This window comes from Patella vulgata, chromosome 5 (assembly GCF_932274485.2).
Source record: "Patella vulgata chromosome 5, xgPatVulg1.2, whole genome shotgun sequence".
Taxonomy (NCBI): domain Eukaryota; kingdom Metazoa; phylum Mollusca; class Gastropoda; family Patellidae; genus Patella; species Patella vulgata.
This window is the reverse complement of record NC_065883.2, coordinates 47528349-47553122: the sequence shown is the minus strand read 5'-3', so window position 1 is coordinate 47553122 and position 24774 is coordinate 47528349. Positions and strand designations below refer to the sequence as shown.

General features: G+C 36.3%; 1 long non-coding RNA gene across 2 annotated transcripts; it reads right to left on the bottom strand.

Moving 5' to 3' along the window:
* Positions 1-8976: 8976 nt before the first annotated feature.
* Positions 8977-20494, bottom strand: LOC126821202 (uncharacterized). 2 transcript variants are annotated; one of them, XR_008788297.1, is made up of 2 exons: positions 12706-20494; positions 8977-9171 (listed from the first exon to the last, which is right to left on the bottom strand). It is a non-coding gene; the product is annotated as an uncharacterized LOC126821202 (long non-coding RNA). The 2 variants fall into 2 exon arrangements; XR_008788298.1 differs by lacking the exon at positions 12706-20494 and adding an exon at positions 12484-12699.
* Positions 20495-24774: the final 4280 nt, after the last annotated feature.

Below are 24774 nucleotides of genomic sequence, written 5' to 3'. Positions count from 1 at the left end.
CCACTGATTGTAAAAAAAAAAAACGCCTTTTTGTTAGCTTGTTCTGTCCATCTAATGAAGACGGGCATATGCCATACAGTGTGCTATGAGAGAAATTTTGCCCAGGCAGCTGCACCATGGCTTACTCTTATATCGAATTCCTACTGCCAAGGGATCTTTTACGTGCACGCTAATGTATACCCTGGCAGTCGGTTTTGGTACCATCCGAACGACTAGACAGCTGTCCTTATCAGTCCCTCCGTCCGGCACCACTGACAAGGGGAAGCCAGGTCGGAAAATCCCAACGAACTTTCTCGACCAGTGTCTTACCCACTTAGCAACCGTGGCTCTCAACAATTTAAGATACTGATGATCAATAAAAATGTAGACATTTTAGAATATTTGGGAGCTTTTGTATACAATTTGTTCATGTCTTTGTAAAGTGTACCGGGTGACACCAAAAAAGCGTTCATCACCTAAACTTGGTCGATGAAGAGGGGTCGTCAGGGACCTCCAGTGGTTCCAGCAGGATGGTGCCACCCCCACACCTCAAACGAATCATTGGCAGGGCTACAGCAGCGTTTCCCTGACCGACTGATCAGCCGCAGGTGTGACCCTCGCGTTTCTTCTATTACATCAAATTTAAAATATAAAAAGCTTAGTATAACTTTATGTAATATTTGAATCAAATGTTATTTTTTTTATTAAATTTTTATTTTAATTTTTTTTTTCTACATTGAATCTGAATGTGAATTAAAAGTCTCATATAGAAACTGATCCAAACCCATCTAAATATAGAGCAGTGTAATATGATACTTAGCATGCTCTAAACACCACATCATCTGTATCTGATAATTATGCTACAACATATTGTCTTTGACAAGTTGATGACAAGATTCTCTTCAACAGAACTGTATTGTCTGTGGGGGTCGCATTCCTAAATTTGGGGAAAAATGGCTAATTTTCATCTAGTCCAAGTACTGAATACGGTTTTTTAAATCAGATAAAAATTATGACCTCTATAGGGTCCACAAGCTAAAAACGCGATTTTTCGTACAATCAGGGCGAATAATTCAGGAAGTTATGGTCCGATATGCGTGAATATCGAAAGGAACCGAGATCTTTGGGTTATAAACTTAAATTTCAAGTTTCAACAAAATCGGATAAAAATTGTGACCTCTATAGGGTCCACAACATTGAAATACCATATTTTTACGCTATTTGAGAACGAAGGGCGTCCATTTTGTCTGTCATTTTTGGTCCGATTTTCTTGAAATTCGACCTCAGTCGGCCTTGGGGTGTAACGGTGATATAATAATACGTTTTTTTAAATCGGATAAAAATTATGACCTATAGGGTCCACAAGCTAAAAACGCGATTTTTCGTACAATCAGGGGCCATAATTCAGGAAGTTACGGTCCGATATGCGCGAATATCGAAAGGAACCGAGATCTTTGGGTTATAAACTTACATTTCAAGTTTCAACAAAATCGGATAAAAATTGTGACCTCTATAGTGTCCACAACCTTGATATACCATACTTTTACGCTATTTGAGAACGAACGGCGGCCATTTTGTCTGTCAATTTTAGGCCGATTTTCACGAAATTCGAACTCAGTCATCCTTAGGGTGTAACAGTGATATAATAATACGTTTTTTTAAATCGGATAAAAATTGTGACCTCTATAGGGTCCACAACCTTGATATACCATATTGTTACGCTATTTGAGAACGAAGGGCAGCCATTTTATCTGTCAGTTTTTGGCCGATTTTCACGAAATTCGAAATCAGTCGTCCTTAGGGTGTAACAGTGATATAATAATATGGTTTTTTAAATCGGATAAAAATTATGACCTCTATAGGGTCCACTAGCTAAAAAAGCGATTTTTCGTACAATCAGGGGCCATAATTCAGGAAGTTTCGGTCGCAAATATCGAAAGGAACCGAGATCTTTGGGTTATAAACTTACATCTCACGATTCAACAAAATCGGATAAAAATTGTGACCTCTATTGGGTTCACAAGCCAAAAACGTGATTTTTCGTACAAACAGGGGCCATAATCCATGAAGTTTCGATCTGATACATACCAATATCGAAAGCAGCCGAGATCTCTTGGACATACACCTATATTTCAAGTTTCGTTAAAATCGGATAAAAATTGTGACCTGTAGAGTGTCCACAAACAAATTGTGGACGTCCGGACGGACAGGGGCGACGGCATAATACGTCCTCATGAAAATGTGGGCGTATAAAAATCATCACAATAGCCATTACACCAGAATTTTCGTCACAATAGCCATTACACCAGAATTTTCTTCACAATAGCCATTAAACCAGAATGGCTTTCCAGCTTGGTTCTCACAGTAGGATTTTCTATAGATTGGTTCCAACAGCACCATTTTTCTTTAGAATATCCATTATATCAAGAATTTCGTGAGATTATTCATCACAGTAGAAATATTCGGCAGAATAGCCACTACACCAGACTAATTTTTTTGTCAGAATAGCTATCGCAGCAGAATTTTCTATAGAATGGTCCCAGCAATTGGAATTGTGATTAGATTATTCAACAGAGCAGGAATTGTTAGATTATCCACGACAGCAAAAAAAAATCATCACAATATCCATTACACCAGAATTTTCGTCACAATAGCCATTACTACACCAGAATTTTCTTCACAATAGCCATTACACCAGAATGGTTTTTCAGCTTGGTTCTCACAGTAGGATTTTCTATAGATTGGTTCCAACAGCACCATTTTTCTTTAGAATATCTATTATATCAGGAATTTCGTGAGATTATCCATCACAGCAGAATAGCCACTACAACAGACTTTTTTTTTTGTCAGAATAGCTATCGCAGCAGAATTTTCTATAGAATGGTCCCAGCAATTGGAATTGTGATTAGATTATTCAGCTTGGTTCTCACAGTAGGATTTTCTATAGATTGGTTCCAACAGCACCATCTTTCTTTAGAATATCCATTATATCAGGAATTTCGTTAGATTATCCATCACAGTAGAAATATTCTGCAGAATAGCCACTACACCAGACTAATTTTTTTGTCAGAATAGCTATCGCAGCAGAATTTTCTATAGAATGGTCCCAGCAATTGGAATTGTGATTAGATTATTCAGCAGAGCAGGAATTGTCGTTCTGCTTCCTCTAAGGAATTAAACATCTTTGTTGGCAGGTCCGTCGCCATAGCTGGCAGTTCCGTCGCCATATTTCTCTGCTCTGAATAATATCCAGAAAGCGACCTTCACTGATCATGTCAAGGCGTGGTTAGGCTTTTTAATTCCCGCCTACAAATACGTTCATTTAGCTATTGGTAGCTCCCCCCCTTTTTGTGTTTTTACTAGGTGCCATATAGCATCAACCCACGCCATCACTCACAACCTCATAACGAGACCACAGGAAGTTAAACAGTCAAGATCACAAAGTCTCTTTCACACAAACTAATAACAACACTACAGACACGATCAACCAGTCACTCAACACTAAAAGGCAAACGACTTCACAGACACAACATATAAACAATATTTTGGACATTACACTAAGATTAATATTATTATTATTATATATTTTTTATTTGGGGAGCCTATTTCTCAGCAAATATAAGAGATAGAGGTCTGAAGTTTGGTTTTCTCTCGGGAAAATGGGTGGTGGTTAGTGCTTAAATGTAAAACAAAATTTGTAACCGATTTTTCTCCTATTTACATTTTTGGATAGCTGGAGACATTCCTGAGCAGATAGCAGTTCAAAAACGTCGACTTTAGAAACTTTGTCGCTTTGATTATTTTGGTGAAAATTGGAAAATTTTCAAAATGTTCTCAAATTTTTATTTCTTGGAATTTTTAAATTCTGATTACATTTTTGGATAGCTGGTGTCTATCCGATTCCTCCAATATAAGGTTTGTTTTGAAATTCTGATTTTGATTTTGGTCAATTTTTTGTGATTTTTAGTCAAAATTTAATAACTCTAAAACGGCTCCAACGATTTTTCTGAAACTTCAGGTCTATGAAGTCAAAGGAGAAAACTAGTGCTTAAACTATAAATAAAAACCCTCTAATCACCGGAAGTGGTCAAGAAAAGTATCTAAACTTTGACAAAATTCTGAAAGATAGGTTGCCAGGCAACAAAATATACGCCCACAGCAGCTAAATCGTCCGGGCGGTCGACAAGGGTTGTCGCATATTTATTCCTTTGTAGGTAATAATCAGATCAGATTATAAATTTGGTCGTTTGAGGATTTACAAGGTTCTACAAACTGACACAAGGGTCTCAACTCTGGAAGTAATCTACAGAAATTGTTGAAATTTGACAGGCTTTTTCGTTTTACTAATTTAAATAATGCATATAAATTTCATACAGATAACATGATCACTTTTGTCATTCAAACGTTCACAATCGCCATAAATTATTGACGGAAATTGCTGAAATTCAATAGACTTGTTTCACAAATTTAAATGATGCATAAAAATTTCATACATATCGGATGAAAACTTTCATCAATCGAGCATTAACAAGGTTTAACAAAGTGAAACAAGGGCAATAACTCTAGAAGTAATTATTGTAAATTGCTGAAATTCAATAGGCTTTTTCGTTTCACTAATTTAAATCATGCATATAAATTTCACAAAGATCGGATCATAACTTTTGGCGTTTACAAGGATCAATAAAGTGAAACAAGGGCCATAACTCTAGACGTAATAAACGGAAAGTGCTGATATTCAATAGGCTTCTTCGTTTCACTAATCTTAATAATGCATATAAATTTCACAAAGATTGGGTGATAACTTTTGGTGTTGGAGCGTTCACAAGGTTCAATAAAGTGAAACAAGGGCCATAATTCTAGACGAAATAAACGGGAATTGCTGAAATTCAAAAGGTTTCTTCGTCTCACTAATTTAAATAATGCATATAATTTTCAGAGAGATCGAATGATAACTTTTGACGTTAAGAGTGTTCACAAGGATCAATAAAGTGAAACAAGGGCCATAACTCTAGATGTAATAAACAGAAATTGCTGAAATTGAATAGGCTTCTTCGTTTCAGTAATCTAAATAATGCATATAAATTTCAGAAAGATCGGATGATAACTTTTGACGTTAGAGCGTTCACAAGGATCAATAAAGTGAAACAAGGGGCATAACTCTAGACGTATTAAACTGAAATTGCTGAAATTCAATAGGCTTCTTCGTTTCAGTAATCTAAATAATGCATATAAGTTTCAGAAAGATTGGATGATAACTTTTGGCGTTAGAGCGTTCACAAGGTTCAATAAAGTGAAACAAGGGCCATAACTCTACACGTAATAAACGGAAATTGCTGAAATTCAATAGGCTTCTTCGTTTCACTAATTTAAATCATGCAGATAAATTTCACAAAGATTGGGTGCTAACTTATGGCGTTAACCGCGTTCACAAGGTGCAGTCAAGTGAAACAAGGGTCATAACTCTAGATATAGTAAACAGAAATTGCTGAAATTCAATAGGCTTATTCGTTTCACTAATTTAAATAATGCATATACAAGGTTCTAAAGATAGGTTGCCAGGCAACAAAACATACGCCCACAGCAGCTAAATCGTCCGAGCAGTCGACAAGGGTTGTCACATATTTATTCTTTTGTAGGTAATTAGGGGAATTTAATAGACAATTTCATACAGATGACATTATAATTTCCGTTGTTTGAAGGTTCACAAGGTTCTAAAATCTAAAACAAGGGCTTCCAAATTCGAAAGGCTTTTTTCGTTTTAATAATTCAAATAATGCATATGAATTTCATACAGATCGGATGATAACTTTTGCTGTTCCAAAGTTCACAAAGTTCAACAAAGTAAACTCTAGATGTAATTGATGGAAATTGCTGACATTCAATAGGCTTGTTCGTCTTCATTTCACTAAGTTAGGTGATAACTGAAACTCAATAGGCTTGTTCGTTTTACTAATTTAAATGATACATATAAATTTCATACAGATCGGATAATAACTTTTGTCTTAAGAGCATTTACAAGGTACAACAAAGTGAAACAAGGGCCATAACTCACGGCGTAATTAACGGAAATTGCTGAAATTCAATAGGCTACTTCATTTCACTAATTTAAATGATGCATATCAATTTCAAACAGATCGGATGATAACTGTTGTCATTAGAGCGTTCACAATATTCAACAAAGTGAAACAAGGGCCATAACTCTAGATGTAATTAACGGAAATTGCTGAAATTCAATAGGCTTCTTTGTTTTACTAATTTAAATGATGTATATATATTTCATACAGATCGGTTGATAACTTTTGTCATTAGAGCGTTCACAAGGTGCAACAAAGTAAAACAAGGGCCATAACTCCAGAAGAAATTAACAGAAATTGTTGAAATTCAATAGGCTTCTTCATTTCACTAATTTAAATGATGCATATCAATTTCAAACAGATCGGTTGATAACTGTTGTCATTAGAGCGTTCACAAGATTCAACAAAGTGAAACAAGGGCCATAACTCTAGATGTAATTAACGGAAATTGCTGAAATTCAATAGGCTTCTTTGTTTTACTAATTTAAATGATGCATATAAATTTCATACAGATCGGTTGATAACTTTTGGTGTTGGAGCGTTCACAAGGTGCAACAAAGTGAAACAAAGGCCATAACTCCAGAAGAAATTAACAGAAGTTATTGAAATTAAATAGGCTTCTTCATCTCACTTATACAAACAACATATATCAATTTCAAAACAATCGGTTGATAAATGTAGTCTGTAGAGTGTTCACAAGAAATTGTGGCCGATTGACGGACGGACGGGGGCGACGGCAATATACGACCATATTTTCATGTGGGCGTATAAAAACTGAAACAAGGGTCTCAACTCTGGAAGTAATCTACAGAAATTGTTGAAATTTAACAGGCTTTTTCGTTTTAATAATTTAAATAATGCATATAAATTTCATACATATCGGATGATAACTTTCATCAATCGAGCATTAACTTTTGGTGTTGGAGCGTTCACAAGGTTCAATAAAGTGAAACAAGGGCCATAACTCTAGACGTAATTAACGGAAATTGCTGAAATTCAATAGGCTTTTTCGTCTCACTAATTTAAATAATGCATATAATTTTCAGAAAGATCGAATGATAACTTTTGACGCGTTCACAAGGATCAATAAAGTGAAACAAGGGCCATAACTCTAGATGTAATTAACGGAAATTGCTGAAATTCAATAGGCTTCTTCGTTTCAGTAATGTAAATAATGCATATAAATTTCAGAAAGATCGGATGATAAATTTTGGCGTTATAGCGTTCACAAGGTTCAATAAAGTGAAACAAGGACCATAACTCTAGATGTAATTAACGGAAATTGCTGAAATTGAATAGGCTTCTTCGTTTCAGTAATGTAAATAATGCATATAAATTTCAGAAAGATCGGATGATAAATTTTGGCGTTATAGCGTTCACAAGGTTCAATAAAGTGAAACAAGGACCATAACTCTAGATGTAATTAACGGAAATTGCTGAAATTCAATAGGCTTCTTCGTTTCAGTAATCTAAATAATGCATATAAATTTCAGAAAGATCGGATGATAACTTTTGGTGTTAGAGCGTTCACAAGAAATTGTAGACAGACTGGGGCGACGGCAATATACGTCCACATTTCAATGTGGGCGTATAAAAATTACCAGTAGGCCTTAGGGATTCTCATTAGGAAAATATTACTTCACCTATTTTCTGAGGCTCATTTTAAAAAATGACATTTGAAATGTCTCTTCTGACAAGTCAAATGAATACCTGAAGATGTCTAGATAGGGCTAAGCCCTAAGCTAAATTAGGCCTAGGCTACAGATTATAAAGTCTGTGGCGTTTTGTTAAATAATACCTTTGTTAATGTGACCATTTTATGAATGAAAATATCCACAAATATCACCATACATCGCTGGAGGCCAATATCTAGTCCCCATTTTTTCACCAATCCATCCAGTTTTCAGATCATATGGATCAGGCTGTTTTCCTGACGACAGTGCCAATATTGAAAGGAACAGATATAAACATTTCATGTTTCGTCAAAATCAGATAAAAATTGCGACCTTTAGAGTGTCCACAAACAAATCTGAATGAACGTCCAGATGGAACCACATGAAAATGTCCATACAGTGTGAACCTTTCAGAAAGTGGTAGATAACTGAGATCTGCTGCAAAATAAAATGGGGTCTAATGTCCTACTCCGACTGGGCTAATGAATACAGTCATACGCTATACAGTGTGCCACGCGGGAAATTATGCCCGGGCAGCGGCACTATGGCATACTCTTATATTGAATTTCAACTGCAACGGGATCTTTTCCGTGTACGCCAATGTATACACGGGACCTCCATCCTGCACCACTCACAAGGGGAAACCATGTCCGAAAAACCTGATGAACTATCTCGGCCAACACAGGGAAATTTTGCCCGGTGATAGGTAATAGTAACACTGAAACCAAAAATTAGCCCGGTGAAGATTTTGAACCAAATAAAAATGCCCCCCCCCCCACCAGCTGAATTTCTCAAAGACGACGTCTCGCCTAGGTCTAGCCCTACGGAGGAATGTGCAAGCAAAGAAAGCACAAATAATCCAATCTGCGATCACTCAGTATCTGAACAGCATGAGATTCATTGGTCATTACTTATTGGTCAAGGCTATTGCATAGTTATAAGGAACTTGCCCACAATGGGGAAATTGAACAATGATCAAAATATACATTGTTTAATATGTAGATTATAACATCTTATTCTTAATATTCTCCAGGAGTCCAGTCTGTGTATTAACAAAATAGCATAGTGAACATTTCAACAGTGTTCATTACAAACATAAATACAAATTTGTTTGTTGTGTAATACAAGTTTATTTCCTAAATAATTGCTTTCTCAGCAATATTTGATTTGGCTTTTACCCCAGTTTTGCTGTTTGTTGTGGTTAATTTCTAACTGTCTTCACACAAATCATTTGTCCACAACATCAATGATCTATTTACTAAAAAATTTAATCCTATTGATCCCAATCTACATATCAAGCAAAGCTGATCTTAAGCCAGCTTTCTGAAGTTCTTCAATTAAGTCCCCATTTTTGTGCATTTCTAATATTACATCACAGCCACCAATAAAATCACCATTGATATATACCTGGGGAATCGTTGGCCATTGAGAATAGTCTTTAATACCTGCAATTTAAATGTTAATACACGATATTATACATACTTTGTCAGGTAGCTGAACATACACTCGCCAGTAACCTTTATCAACAAACATTGATATTGATTATTTCATTTTTCTTCTGTTAAGAAACAATCATTTATAGTTATTAACTCCATATTTCAAATGTTCACATCTACAGACGACTGACATTGAGACCATCTAAATCAGAATCTGTTCAAGGTTAGCATGTCTGTTAGTAGTGTGATAATTTCCACATTAGGAATTTTTGTTTGAAGTATTAAAAGGGAATGCTTTGAGTAAGAACTGTTTTGGTTTTATGTTATAATATGTGAGTGCCAAAAGGTTTATTAAGAGATTATCTAGAGCCAGGGTTGTGAAACTGATAATGCACCAGTTAAAAGATTTCAATCTTTGAAACAAGCGGTTGCCATGCAAGATATGCCCCACATTTTGCAAGAGATGGAAGGGGAGCGGGAAAACAATAGGGCTCATCTTCTCATTGTCTCAATGCTTCACACCAAATTTGAACAGAAAGATAGGTTGCCAGGTAATGTAACATATGCCCACAACAGCTAAATCGTCTGAGCAGTCGACAAGGGTTATCTCATATTTATTCTTTTGTGGGTATTGGGTGTGTTTACAATACACTGATCTCAATTTAATACAAATTGAATAATAATTTTTTATTTGTTTGAACATTCACAACGTACTACAAAGTGAAACAAGGGTCATAAGTTATAAACAGAAATTGTTGAAATTCCATAAGCTTCCTCGTTTTACTCTTTTAAATAATACAGATCGGATGATAACTTATGCCATTCGAGTGTTCACCAGTCCTTCACGTTTACGATTCCGACCGAACGAAGCAATCCTTAAATTACTCAACATTTGTCTGAGAAGGAATGACTTCACTTTCAAAGACCAAGTATACCTTCAGGCTTCGGAATGGCGATGTGAAAATGATTTTCCCTGAGTTATGCAAATCTCTTTATGGCAGAGTGAGAAAGGGAAGTTCTACCACTCTGCCCATTAAACCAGATTTCTATGGACGTTTCTTAGATGACGTTTTCATAGTCTGGACGTATACACTAGACGAATTTTGAACGTTTTTCAACATTCCAACAATCATCACCCATCTGTCAAATTAACCGCAAATGTAAGTCAAAACAGCATAGATTTCCTTGACACCAACACAAAAAAAACAAACCTGCCAATTAGAAACGAAAGTACTTTTCAAAAAAAGTGACACACATCAACTACTGTTCAAAAGCTCTTTTCATCCAAAACATACCTTCTCTTACATAATAAAATATCATTCTTCGTTTTCATAGGTTATGTACACAGAAAGACGATTTTGAGTCTGCGTGTACTCTAGTCTTTGGCAAAATAAGGGAAAGGGGATACACCAAACGATATCTTTGACTCATAGGAAACAATACTCCTGCTGAAATTCCCGTCAAAGAATCAAACAATATGCAATTAACATTTAAAACCAAACCTTGTGGCCATTCCAGATGTCAGACATGCAAAATCGTAAACATATCCGACCACTTTCATAATAAAATATCTTGCACGCAATTCCCAATATTAGACCAACTTTCGTGCAGCAGTTCCAACATAATTTATCTAATTTCCAGTAGACAAATGTGACAAACAGTGCGTAGGAGAGACCAAAAAATGTGCTTCGTGAAAGAATTAATGGTCATCGGTAAGACATAGTCACCAAAAAGACATAAGTTCATCATGATTTTCCGACGTGGTTTCCCATTGTCAGTGGTGCAGGATAGAGGGCCTGACAAGAACAGCTGTCTAGTCGTTTGAATCGTATGAAAAACCTAGGTCCCATGTATACATTGGTGTGCACGTAAAAGATCCCATGGCAGTTGGATTTCGATAGAAGAGTAGGCCACAGTGCCGCTGCCCAGACAAATTTTCCCTCACAGTATGATGTATGCCTGTCTTCATTAGCCCAGTCGGAGCAGAACAGTAGGACGTTTAAACCCCATTTCATTTCATTCTATTTTTCCAAAAAAGACAAACCGGTCTCAAATCACTTCAACCAACCAAATCACAACATTTCTGATCTCACTGTCACACCAATAGAAAAGACTAAGACTGACTTTGAAACCCCAGAAGAAATCAAAACTTTTAGGCTAATAAGAGAAATTCTGGATTGAAAAATTAAAAACAGCCCCACCCCACCCGGTTTGAATATTCATACGGCTAGCGCAATACCCGTCTTTGTAGTCCCATTTAGCAGGGATAGTGAAACAAAAACGCTTTTAGAAAATTCTATCCCTATAAGAAACACACTAATGTGGCTCTCACCCGAGTGCCTCAATTTAATTAAATTTTTTCTTCAGACACAAAAATACCAGAAGAACATCAGTGTCACTACTGCCAAAAACGACCAGCACCACAAGCCAAATTTGTAAAACTATTTAAGAAAATATCACGAACTAAATTTCCATCATCCTAGGTCAGTGATTATGTGAAGAGTTAAACCCCTCCACAAAATTCTTAAAACTAACCCACAATCTCGTCAACAATCACGTGCCCTAACACTATTTACATCCCCTGACCTATGACCAAATCTGCAATGGTTCTTAGCAGTGATGGGATTTCAAAATTGTTCTTGTATAAAATAGCCTTTAAATATTAATTGTCTGCTACAATAATTTCATTTTGTGTGAATTTTCCGTCTCACTCAAGATGGCCGCCAGCACCAGTCAGGAATAAAATAGCTCTGGATAAATTGTACTGTACTTCAAAAATACTAACCAACAAAGTGCCATTCCTTCTTTCAACGTGAAGATAAGATTATCATACATGATTATTTGGATTTACGTGAAATTCTGTGGAATACCTTAATCTTAAGTTTAGATTTTTGGATTCAAAAATATAGTGACAATTCTTAAATAGCGCTGTGAATACTTAATACTATATGGATAATAAAATACTGTAAGGTATTGCTTCAATTATATGGATATTACGATCTTCTAATTTATGTGAATAATATACAAAATGTACTTAAAATACACGAAGATGAGAGTAAATTCATTTGAAAACCAAGCCTCTCAAGTAATTTCAAATTGTGAAACAAAACAGATTGATGTCAATAACTGAGTATTTCACACTTAGTGACTACACAGATAAATGCTTGCACAGTGTTACAGTACAATTTACTCAACACTCATATTTTAACATAATGGAAAAACTGTTGCATTTACACTACTCAAAAGACAGTTTTCCAAAATCTCAGCATGGTTTTGTTTTAACTACTGAAATGGATGGCAAAGAACTCAAGATTTATTTACCCCCAACAACGGATATGGTACATATTCAAGGAGGGGCCTGCATAGCATGGATTACATTTGTTTTTCCAAATCTTGTGGATAAATTCGCAGGAGATGTGAACAGCATTGAGCAGATTTAGCAGATTTCTTTGTAAATTCTGAATACAGCCATAGTAAATGTAATTATACCGCCCCCTGTGGAAAATAGTTCACTTGATTTTATTCCTCCAATTTATTCCACACCTTATCAATCACAAAATGTACATGTAACTGTAGCAGCTTTTCGTAGCTTTGGCGCCTTGAGTGGTGTCTTTTACGATTCATAGAAGACAAATTGTTCTTTTGGTTTATGGATTTTATGTAAGTATTCACTGATAAATACTGATACAAATAAAATGAAAGTGAAAATGGAGCATGGCTTAATCAACAACAATAACAAAATTATGGTTTCTAATGCAGGAGAGTTTTCAAAGGGACAGTATTATAGTCTTGGTTATATTAGTCTCTCTCACACTCCCCTCTGATGGCCCTGATAAATGAAAATTTAAAAGATAGGTTGCCAGGCAACGAAACATACGCCCACAGCAGCTAAATCGTCCGGGCAGTCAACAAGAGTTGTCGCATATTTTTACTTTTTTCGGTAATGAAACATTTATAATACACTAAAATCTGATTAAGAGCAACAACTCAGAAAACTATTAGAATTTGTTTGGTTTTTATAAAGTTCTCCCCCATGCTAACGTTTTGTATACAAAACTTTTAATACTGTATCATGGATTTAGCTGTTCCAAGTCATAAAAATTCATTGAAAATCAATATACTTGTTCGTCTCAAGATCTTAAACTCTGTGTATCAATCTGAAGTCAATCGGATATTAACTTTGGTCTCTAGAGTGTCCAGAAGATTTTTCAAAGTGATCAAGAAGGGCCAGAACTTTGGCAGTAATTATCAGAAATCTTTGAAAATCAATAGGATTCTTCGCTTCGTGACCTCAAACACTGTGTATAAATTTAAAGTCAATCAGATATTAACTTCAGCCTTTAGAGCATCCACAAGGTTTTTTGAAGTGATCAAGGGCCATAACTCTGGCAGTAATTATCGAAAATCACTGAAAATGAATAGACGTCTTCGTCTCATGACCTTAAACACTGTGTATAAAATTTAAAGTCAATCGGATATTAACTTTAGACTCTAGAGCGTCTACAAGATTTTTCAAAGTGATCAAGGGCCATAACTCTGGCAGTAATTATCGTAAATTGCTGAAAATCAATAGGCTTCTTCGTCTCATGACCTTAAACACTGTGTATAAATTTACAGTCAATCGGATATTAACTTTGGCCTCCAGAGCGTCCACAAGATTTTTTGAAGCGATCAAGGGCCATAACTCTGGCAGTAATCGGAAATCGCCGAAAATCAATAGGCTTCATCGTCTCATGACCTTTAACACTGTGTATAAATTTAAAGTCAATGGGATATTAACTTTGGCCTTTAGAGCGTCCACAAGATTGTTTGAAGTGATCAAGGGCCATAACTCTGGCAGTAATTATCGGAAATCGCTGAAAATCAATAGGCTTCATCGTCTCATGACCTTAAACACTGTGTATAAATTTAAAGTCAATGGGATATTAACTTTGGCCTCTAGAGCGTCCACAAGATTTTTTGAAGCGATCAAGGGCCATAACTCTGGCAGTAATTATCGGAAATCGCTGAAAATCAATAGGCTTCTTCGTCTCATGACCTTAAACACTGTGTATAAATTTAAAGTCAATCGGATATTAACTTTGGCCTCTAGAGCGTCCACAAGATTTTTTTGAAGTGATCAAGGGCCATAACTCTGGCAGTAATTATCGAAAATCGCTGAGAATCAATAGGCTTCTTTGTCTCATGACCTTAAACACTGTGTATAAATTTAAAGTCAATCGAATATTAACTTTGGCCTCGTAGAGCGTCCACAAGATTTTTTGAAGCGATTAAGGGCCATAACTCTGGCAGTAATTATCGGAAATCGCTGAGAATCAATAGGATTCTTTGTCTCATGACCTTAAACACTGTGTATAAATTTAAAGTCAATCGGATATTAACTTTGGCCTCTAGAGCGTCCACAAGATTTTTTGAAGCGATCAAGGGCCATAACTCTGGCAGTAATCGGAAATCGCTGAAAATCAATAGGCTTCTTCGTCTCATGACCTTAAACACTGTGTATAAATTTAAAGTCAATCGGATATTAACTTTGGCCTCTAGAGCGTCCACAAGATTTTTTTGAAGTGATCAAGGGCCATAACTCTGGCAGTAATTATCGGAAATCGCTGGCAATCAATAGGCTTCTTCGTTTCATGACCTTAAACACTGTGTATAAATTTAAAGTCAATCGGATATTAACTTTGGCCTCTAGAGCGTCCACATGATTTTTTGAAGTGATCAAGGGCCATAACTCTGGCAGTAATTATCGGAAATCGCCAAAAATCAATAGGCTTCTTCGTCTCATGACCTTAAACAATCGGATATTAACTTTAGCCTCTACTTGTGGACGCCGGACGGACGGACGGGGGCGACAACAATATACGACCATATTTCAATGTGGGCGTATAAAAAGGGTTATCACAATATGAGTCTTTGGTAATTGAGTCCTGGCACAATGGGAAATAGAACACAGTATAATAATACACAGATAATAAACATGGAAAATTAACATAAACGGATAAGAACTCTTGTAAAGGATTATTGGAGTCCTATAAATTGTAACACAAATATAATGATTAGAATGGATTATGAAATATCGTCGTTATCCTGGGTTAATTGAGTTATCCATCCTTTACGTTTGATATCTGCCGACACGGCTGCCTTACGACGTGGACGTATGGTTTCTGTTTCAATAGTTTTGGCTTCTTGTGAAACTATATCGATGACCACTGGGTTGTCGGTTTCTGTCTTATGACTGACTTCTAATGGATACAAGAACTGGATTGGACGGCGTAGATTAAATGATTTTCCATTAGTACTGACTTTGACACCGCGCGAAAGTCCATCATCTCCTCTAATGAGTTTCTCCACCTTTCCAAGCTTCCAAAGGCTACGTGGTTGATTTTCGTTGTTAACGATTACAATGTCACCTTCTGAAATGATATTGGAAGTATTGGATGAATGACTTCGATGAGAATTACGAAGTTCTAAAAGATATTCCCCCTTCCATCTTGACCAAAAGTGATTTAATATCATAGATAAATGATTAAGTCTTCTTCGCATTTCGATTGGTTTCACTGGATTAAAGTCTTTAGTTAAGTCCTTTGTTTCGCTTGGTAATCCGAGTATGCGACGACCGTAAAGTAAATGTGAGGGGGTTAAAGGTTCTTCCCAGTCTTCGGTTGACACATATGATAGTGGTCTACAATTAAGAATGGTTTCGATCTCTACAATAACAGTTAAGAGTTCATCAAATGATAATTTGGCATTTCCAACGAATTTCCGTAAACATCTTTTTGTGGATTTTATGAGTCTTTCGAAAATGCCTCCCCACCACGGAGCTTTCTCGAGATTATAAGACCATTTAATTCTTTCCTGGGAAAAATGATTCCTAATAACTGGATCATCCGTGAATTTCTGGAGTTGTTCTGACGCGGATATGAAGGTTTTCGCGTTATCAGAGATGACTTTCATTTGGAGTTCCGTATCTGGCAGCAAAACGTTTGAAACAGCGAAGAAATGATTCTGTTGTTAGATCTGGTAGTAATTCTAAGTGGATGGCAAGTGTGGAACAGCAGGTAAATAAGGCAATCCATACCTTTTGAAGTTCTTGGGTTTGCGTTTTCACATACAAAGGTCCAGCAAAATCTACTCCTGTGTGACTAAAAGGTGTAGATTCATTGACACGAAATGAAGGAAGTGGGGGCGGAACTAACACTTGATATGGCTTAGCATCAAATTTTCGACATGCGACACACCGGAATATGATTTTCCGTACAAATTGGCGTCCTCTTATAATCCAAAATTTCGATCTTAGCTGAGTCAATGTGGATTTTACTCCTCCATGCATGACACGATTATGACATTCTTTAACTATTAATAGGGTCACATGATGTTGTGAGTTCAAGATAATTGGATTTTTGAATGAATCAGAAATTTCTGCATTTTGAAGTCTACCTTGGCACTTGATTAACCCGTCGTGGCTAGTGAAGAAATCAAACTCATGCTTCCACTGGTTGAACTTTGAATTATTGATTAAACCTGATTGGTTGTCCTTTAACCATAAATTCTCGGATTTATTGAGCTCGTCTGGAGTCAAATGAGTTGCTAAATTCCGAGTTTCCCTTGATTTGGCTTTGAGATTGTTTATGTGAGAGAGAGAGAGAAATGTGGTTCAACATCCACTCGACACAAACTAGGTCATTTCGGGACTAACATATGGTTTAATTTTATTTACATAATTCACTTGCGCGTAGGGGTCTTTAGCAGTGGGAGGAAACCGGAGGCCCCGGAGAAAACCCACGAGGTTGGACAGGCGACTCTACTCCTTGCCACGTACAACCGGGGATTCGAAATCACGCCAGTCGACTCAATGACAGACTTTATGATACAGCGCGCGCACGCTAACCATTCAGCCATCCAACCCCCCAGATTGTATATGTATATAACTGGTTACAAGGATTAGGCGATTATAGTCACTGAAGTCCTCACAATTGATAATTTGACTGATGTGAGTATTTAACAAATCTGTAATCATGAGACTAGTGGTGACACGATCTCGTTCCTGAATTTTCATTTCCTGGATGCATTCATTTGGAATTATATCGGGCTTGTCAGTTCCGCTACCTGTAGTGTCTGTGAATTGACTTAACCAACTTGGTCCATTTTGCCACAATGTATTGGTTAAGAGATCTAATGGTGATATCCCTCTAGATAAAATGTCTGCTGGATTTGATTTTCCTGAGCAATGACCCCAACTGTGAATTGGTGTGAGGTTACGAATCTCTGATACACGGTTTTGAACAAATTGTTTATATTCACAGTGTATGCTTTTGATCCAATATAATGATACCTTTGAATCGGTCCAACAATAGAGTTTTTGGATATCTAATTGGTCTGATAAGGCCTTGACTACACTCTCCATTAACCTGGCCAATACAAGAGCAGATAATAACTCTAAACGTGGTATGGTGTGTTGAGTTATGGGTGAAACTCGAGTTTTTGAGACCAGAAATCGAATTTAACAGTTTGTTGTAGTTTCAATTCTAAGATAAATGACTGCACCGTAAGCCTTCATGGAACTGTCACAAAAGCCATGTAATGAAATACTTATGACTGCTTCGGAAACGCCATAAAATAAACATCTTGGAAGAAAATATGTAGTTTTGGTTTGTAATGATTCCACTAAAGTGGTCCAGTGATCTAGATTATCTCCCTTGAGTTCATTATCCCAATCATAATCACACTTACAGAGTTCTTGGAATAACATTTTGAACTGGATTGTTACTGGTGATAAATACCCAAAAGGATCAAATATCTTAGAAGCCAGACTTACAATGTTTCTTTTGGTGGGAACACAATTTTTTGCTAAATCGGCTATTTCTTGGAGATCAAAAACGAATAAGTCCAAGATATAATTCCACCTTACACCTAGTATCCTTTGTTCACTGTTAATGTCCGATGAACCAAAATAAATTTTGGTATAACTATCTTCATCACTAATAATATGATTATCATGAATAACAGTTTCTTGGGGTTTCAAATCATCCGATAACGACTCATTGGTATTGATTCGATCCATGAGTTCTGATGAATTACTAACAAATTTCCGTAAGTTGAAACCTGCCATAGTGAGCCTATCCTTAGATTTTTTATAGAATTCATACGCATTATCCACGGTATTGGCACCTGAACTTAGATCGTCAACATAAATTGATTCCATGAATTTCTTGACAAAGTTTGGGTCATCTTCCAAGAACTGTTCCATATGGAATTTTATTGTGGCATTTAAAAGAACGGACTGGATGACACACCAAATGTCACTCTGGTAAACCGTAAAATATGAAATGGTGAATTAGGATCATGAATGTCCTTGGTCCAAATAAATATTACATCTCGGTCTTCTTCTGCTATGGATACCATGAGAAATGCCTTTTTGATGTCACCGGTGAGTCCAATTCGATTTACTCTGAATCTCAAAAGAATATCTAATAAATAATGTGTCAGTGGGGGGCCTACTAGCAAACAATCGTTTAAAGAAGGACCTGGATTTCTATTTGACCCGTCAAACACAATTCTGAGTTTTGTGGTTTCCTTATCCTCACGTATAACACAATGATGGGCCAAATAATGAGTTCTACCAACTTCTCCAATATTGCTATCTTCAACAACTTCCAGGATTCCATTTTTGAGCTGATCCTTAATGGTCTTGTCATATTCTTTGAGAATTTCAGGTTCCTTGTTGAGTCTCCTGATTAAACTTTCATAACGTTTGAAACAAGTCAAATAATTATCAGGCAACAAGGGATAAGGGGTTTTCCATGGTAGATGTACTTGATATCGTCCATCTTTAAACATTATTGATTCACTCAAATCTTCATAAACAGATCTTGGCTTAATGCCTAATGACTCCAAGTCCCAGAATTTATGAAGACTGGTTTCAAGTTCTGATTGGTTTGACGAAATACTAGCTTCTAATTGGGTATCACACTTTAATACATGGGTAGTGATAAAGTTTGTATTTTCTTCAATGGATACATCACTAGTGTGTAATGGTCCTGATAATACCCATCCTAATTTCGTACAAATGGCTGAGAGTCCTGACTCCCCCCGTATGATACCTCCGGTGACAACACTCTAATATTGGTCGGATCCTATCAATAAGTCTATCTCAACATTACTTTCTGGCAAACAGCTATCAGCAAACGATATATTTGGCAATTGTGGAAAATACTGCTTGGCCTGGTATAAAGTTTGACAGGTTAATAGTTCGCATATGTCTTGTTTCTTTGGATGAACCAAACGTCTTTATGATTATGTCTCTTTTAGCAATTGTCGGCAAACCCAGATAATTTCGAAGTTTCATGGTGATATATGTTCTCTGGCTACCACTGTCTAATAAAAGTCTTATAACTGTTCTTCTAAAATAACTATCTGGATGAAATGCATGGCATTAGGCCGTTTGTAATAGAACAGGAGTCGTGGATTCAAAATATAACTTTGTGAGGCTGTTCTGAGCTGGATTCGTTGATTGATATGGGTTATTGCCTCTTGACTGTGACGGCTGCTGTTGTTGTGTGGGTGGATAACGGTGTTGACCATTATTTGGAAATTTATAACTGGGATTGGCATTCTGAGTTCTTGCAGGCTCATTATAGTAATCATTCCTTGGAGTGTAACCTGGTTGGGCATGGGTTGATAATAATTAGCAGTCTGGGATTGCGGAACTTGATACCTAAAATCTTGGCTATAATTTGCATATCTTGGATTTTCTGATCGATTATTGAAGTCAGGGTGGAGTTGAGAACAAATACTTATATGTCTCTGTCCACATTTTTGACAGTTTTTACCATCACAACTTCTATTAAAATGTTCTTTTCTGAGACAGATGTAACATCTTTTGGATCTTCTCAGAATCTCTTTTCTGGCTTGTACACTTGTAACAATTTTACAGGAATTAGAGGCATGAGAACTATGACAATAGGTATAGGTTGGACCAGTGATGGGATTTTACCCGTATATTCCGGACTTGTCCGAATCTTTTTTCGAAACGCCCAAAATTGTCCGACCGGGAATATGCCCAATCGGACATCAAGACATGGTGAATAATATTCAAATTCCAAAATTAATATAGTGTACTGAGTGTATAACTACCGTGCAACCCGATTATCGTTGATAATAGGCTGGATTGATTAGGTAATTAAGTGATCGACTATTTATCGTGTTATGTCGTCTACACACCTACCTTGATTAACTACTATTCTGCCTTGATTGGCTGACTTAATCCTTTGTCGGACAATTCATCAAATCAATCCTGAACAGATGTCATTGCTTCTCCTTTGTTGGACGATATATCAATCCAATAAGAGTGATTATAAACTTAATCTGATTAACCCGTGATTTGTCCATTCTCACGTAGAAATTAGTCATATATGTCACATATCCTGATAGTATATAACACCTCAAATCAACATACATTGTATCCGATAACTTGTCTGTGATATATTTTCGGTGGAAGCCGAAGTTAAATAAAGATATTTCACACACACGCATATGGCGCTATAGTTCAGTAATTAAAATGAAAGTACAAATCTCGCGAGACACGTGAAATTAAGAGGTGTATACGTGCCGAATCCAATACGATTGATGTCCGGGAAAAGATTCTATTTTGATGGCATATTGTCGGATTTATGATCATATTTTGAATGGGGTTTATGTCTTTAAATAAATAAACACGCTAAGAAATGTTGACGAATATTTCGATTGGAATGACGTACATTGTAAGTAGTTAATTGTTTTAGACGATAGCGCGTGCTACAGTCGAATGCAATTATTTAGCAGTGTTGGTGTCACACGCTCGTTGTATTTGAGCGTCGTTAACTACGGTTTACGGCCAAATAAATTTCAGGATGTCATTTTTTTACCTTCCGTATATAAATCGAAACGTAGTATCAGACGAATGTCGGACTTTGCTGAAAAATGTACCGACGTATGATGCGGAAAATACGGTAATTTTGGGGGAGTTTGAAACAGATCGACAGCAGTCGGCACGCTGCCATTCTATAGTATTGATGTCATGTAATTTTGTAGGAATATTATTGACATAAATTTGAATACCGTTCGGGTTTTAAAAATGAAATATAACGAGGTGCACCTATTTTTTTTTACATATGAATTTGAATATATTTTGTTGACACGTGATTCTTAATTGTGTTTTGAAAACGTCTGCTTAAATTACGATAAGAGTTATGCCCCTTTATTTTCGGGAAAAAATGTCAGACAATAATTTTTTTGAAATCCCATCACTGGATTGGACCGTAACTGGGTGTATTGGATGGCGTAAACAATGTTGTAGCTGTGCCTATATTCTTCATGTAACTGGAGTTCTGACTGACTGGTTTACTAAATTTGGAATTATAATTGGTTAATGGTGGTTTGTCGTATTTCGGTGGTTTTATAGAAGCTCTTTCTCTGGCTTCAACTTCCTGGTGTAACAATTCAAGAAATTTGTCAAAATCCCAATCGTCATCCTTCAATTCTCGGCTGATAGTAAGACGAATATCATTCGGTAATTTCTTTAGTATTACTGACGTCAACAGGCTTCCATAGTTCTGTGAGGGTACATTCAATGATATTAATGAACTCACATGGGATTCTATAGTGTCATATATGTACCTCAAACCTTTACCACTGACTTCTAATGCTAGCAGGGCTTTCATATGTTGATCAATGATTTTTTGTTTATTTCCATACTTTCTTTTCAGCTTTTCCACTGCCTTTCTGTAATTATCTGAGGTTATGGATAAACCACCAATGGTGTGGGCGGCCTCTCCTTTAATAGAACTGAGCAAATATTTAAATTTATCAATATCAGGTAAATGTGGATGATTATGAACTGTGGATTCAAACGAATCCCAAAATGTGGTCCAGCTTTCCAATTTCCCATGAAACTCCACCATAGACAATTCTGGCAATTTCACATGTGACCTTCTTTGGGGTGAAACCATGTTTGTATTTCTTGGTTCATCTGTTTCTGCATCATTTGCACCCTCCGTGTTGAGAACAGGACCAGCATCACGCGAAATTGAATTTTCTAAAACCTCAATGTCTCTAACAATGTCATTAACCTTTGATTCTGGGGAGATAGTGGAATTGTTAATACTGATCAACAGTTGTTGGAACTATAATATGGCCAAACCAATGAACGTTGCGAATTCATCCGCCGTGGGGATTTCTTCATCAATATTTTCCTGTTTTGTGGAATCTAATATTTCATCATTTATTTTTTCTAATACTTGCTCCTTTTTCTTAAGAGAATTGATTGTGGCTTGAATTTTTGGACGAAGTTCTGGGCTGTGTGGCACTTCATCTACACTTGAAATGAGGTTTTTCACAGAGCCTTTTATGCCTCCACGGACACGCCTCTTATGTTTGATAATTTCCTCTTCGTTTGACATTGTATATGATAATTATAAATGTCACTGTCGGCCATAACTCTAGCAGAAATTAACAGAATTTATTGAAATTAAATAGGCTTCTTCATCTGACTAATGCAAACAACATATATCAATTTCAAAACAATCAGATGATAAATGTAGTCTGTAAAGTGTTCACAAGAAATTGTGGACGACGGACAGACGGACCAACAGACAGACGGGTGTGACGGCAATATACGACCACATTTCCATTAGTGAATCCAAATACATAAAGAGAGGGGAATCCAAAACCATTTTAATAACATAAACTTAGATGGGATCTAAGTCATAATAAACTTGATACGATGACACCAGTAGTAGGAGTGGTTAAAAACAAAGTCAAGGGTATCACAAAACCATCTTTTATAGTATCTAATCTAACGTTTCGTAAGTCTAAAAACCTACTTCTTCAGAGAATACAAGCTACACAAATGATACAGTTGCAGTACAAGGTTAGTCATGGTAACAAGTGATGTCATAATTTATTAATGTTAATATGACGTCATAGCTTTGACGACATAATATAAAGAATAAGCTAAATAATAGTTTAAAAAATGTAAGATGTCTTCTGTATAATATCCATTGCGTAACAATAGCCAAGGCTATAACATAGTATTTGTATTTTGTTATATGTTGTATTTTACATGTATGCAGAAGGAAACACGAGTTTCGCCATACTCTTTAAAAGAATAAATGCCTTATAAACTTTTGCTGTTTTATTCACACTTCAGGTCTGGCCTTAAAAGACTAATTGAGAGTTAAGAGTGCTACATTTATTTGGCGAGCTTGCCAGGATGTTGGGTGTAAAGTGCTGATGTATGATGTCATGAGATAATTCGATTGGTATCCAGTGAATATTATCAGTGACTCGATTGGTGTTCAATGAGTGGTATTGATAGTTCGATTGGTGACCAGTGAATGGTATCTGCGTGTCGATGAGTCAAGCAACTTTTATCCGTTTGGTGAAAAGCAGTAGCTCAGAATCTTATTCTCATCTAGTCGGTGATTCAGTGTACCAGTAGAGATGGAAGAACAAGGAATTTTGTGGGATATAAAGGTGATACTTTACCAGTTGTCGGCAGTTCATCTTGAAAAGTGTTGTGGACAGCTGCAGGTAACTATAACCGCTAGGTTCTTCAATAACTAATAAGTCTGGAATGGTTCTTCAATCTTTTAATTACTGGAACTTATCTCTTACAAATGACAATAATTCAATACATACAATGTACACTTACAGCACAGTGGATAACCGACGTAGCTGCTACTAAGTCGGGTGACCTAATGACTTGCCTATTGATGTACATTAGCCTTTTTATATTCTAACTATAATTGGATAAGCTCAAGTGTTGACATCAAAACATATACTATACAGGATTATCACTAGAGACATTAACATAAATAAACAATAATGGATTAAATACTTAACTAATTAGCTTCTATCCTGATTTATATTAACCATGAGAAATTATCTAAAACTGACTGGTCATTATGCTTGGTCATATAACTGTAGATGGAAAAACAAAGGGTAATAGATTTGAACTTGTAAAACTCCTTGAGAAATATTTGTTGTCCTTAACTGGTGATGAAGACGCGGAGGATCTTCGTCCGCTACAAGATATGCTAAACGTGCTGAAGGTACAATTAGATAAACAAAATAGGTCAAATAAGGACAAACCAAAAACAGAAACTGTTGAAAATAGACTAATAGCCGATGAACCAGAAATTATAATCGAGTCAGAGATTATAAATGAAACAGAAAAACCAAAGGTTATAGACAATAGCAATAGAAAAGAATTTAAAATTGTGGGTGTAATTAACGGAAAAGATGGAATCAGTTTCGTAAACATCATCAGACAAATAGAAGCGGGATTACAGAGAGGTTATCCAGCTGCAGAAATTGTGTGGGCTATAGTTCGTGCGATACACACATCAGAGAAACTCAGGGGATACCTTGAGGGTAAATCAGATCTTACTCTTCCAGTGTTGAGGAAGCTACTACGGACATATTATAAAGAACGCTCTGCCACTGAACAATATACTGAGTTAACTGAAGCTATCCAAGGACAGAAAGAAGAGGTTCTAGATTTTGTGTGGCGTGTACTTGATTTAGGTCAGAAAGTTTCTTTCGCATCTGAGGAGGAGGATTCTAGTCTGAATT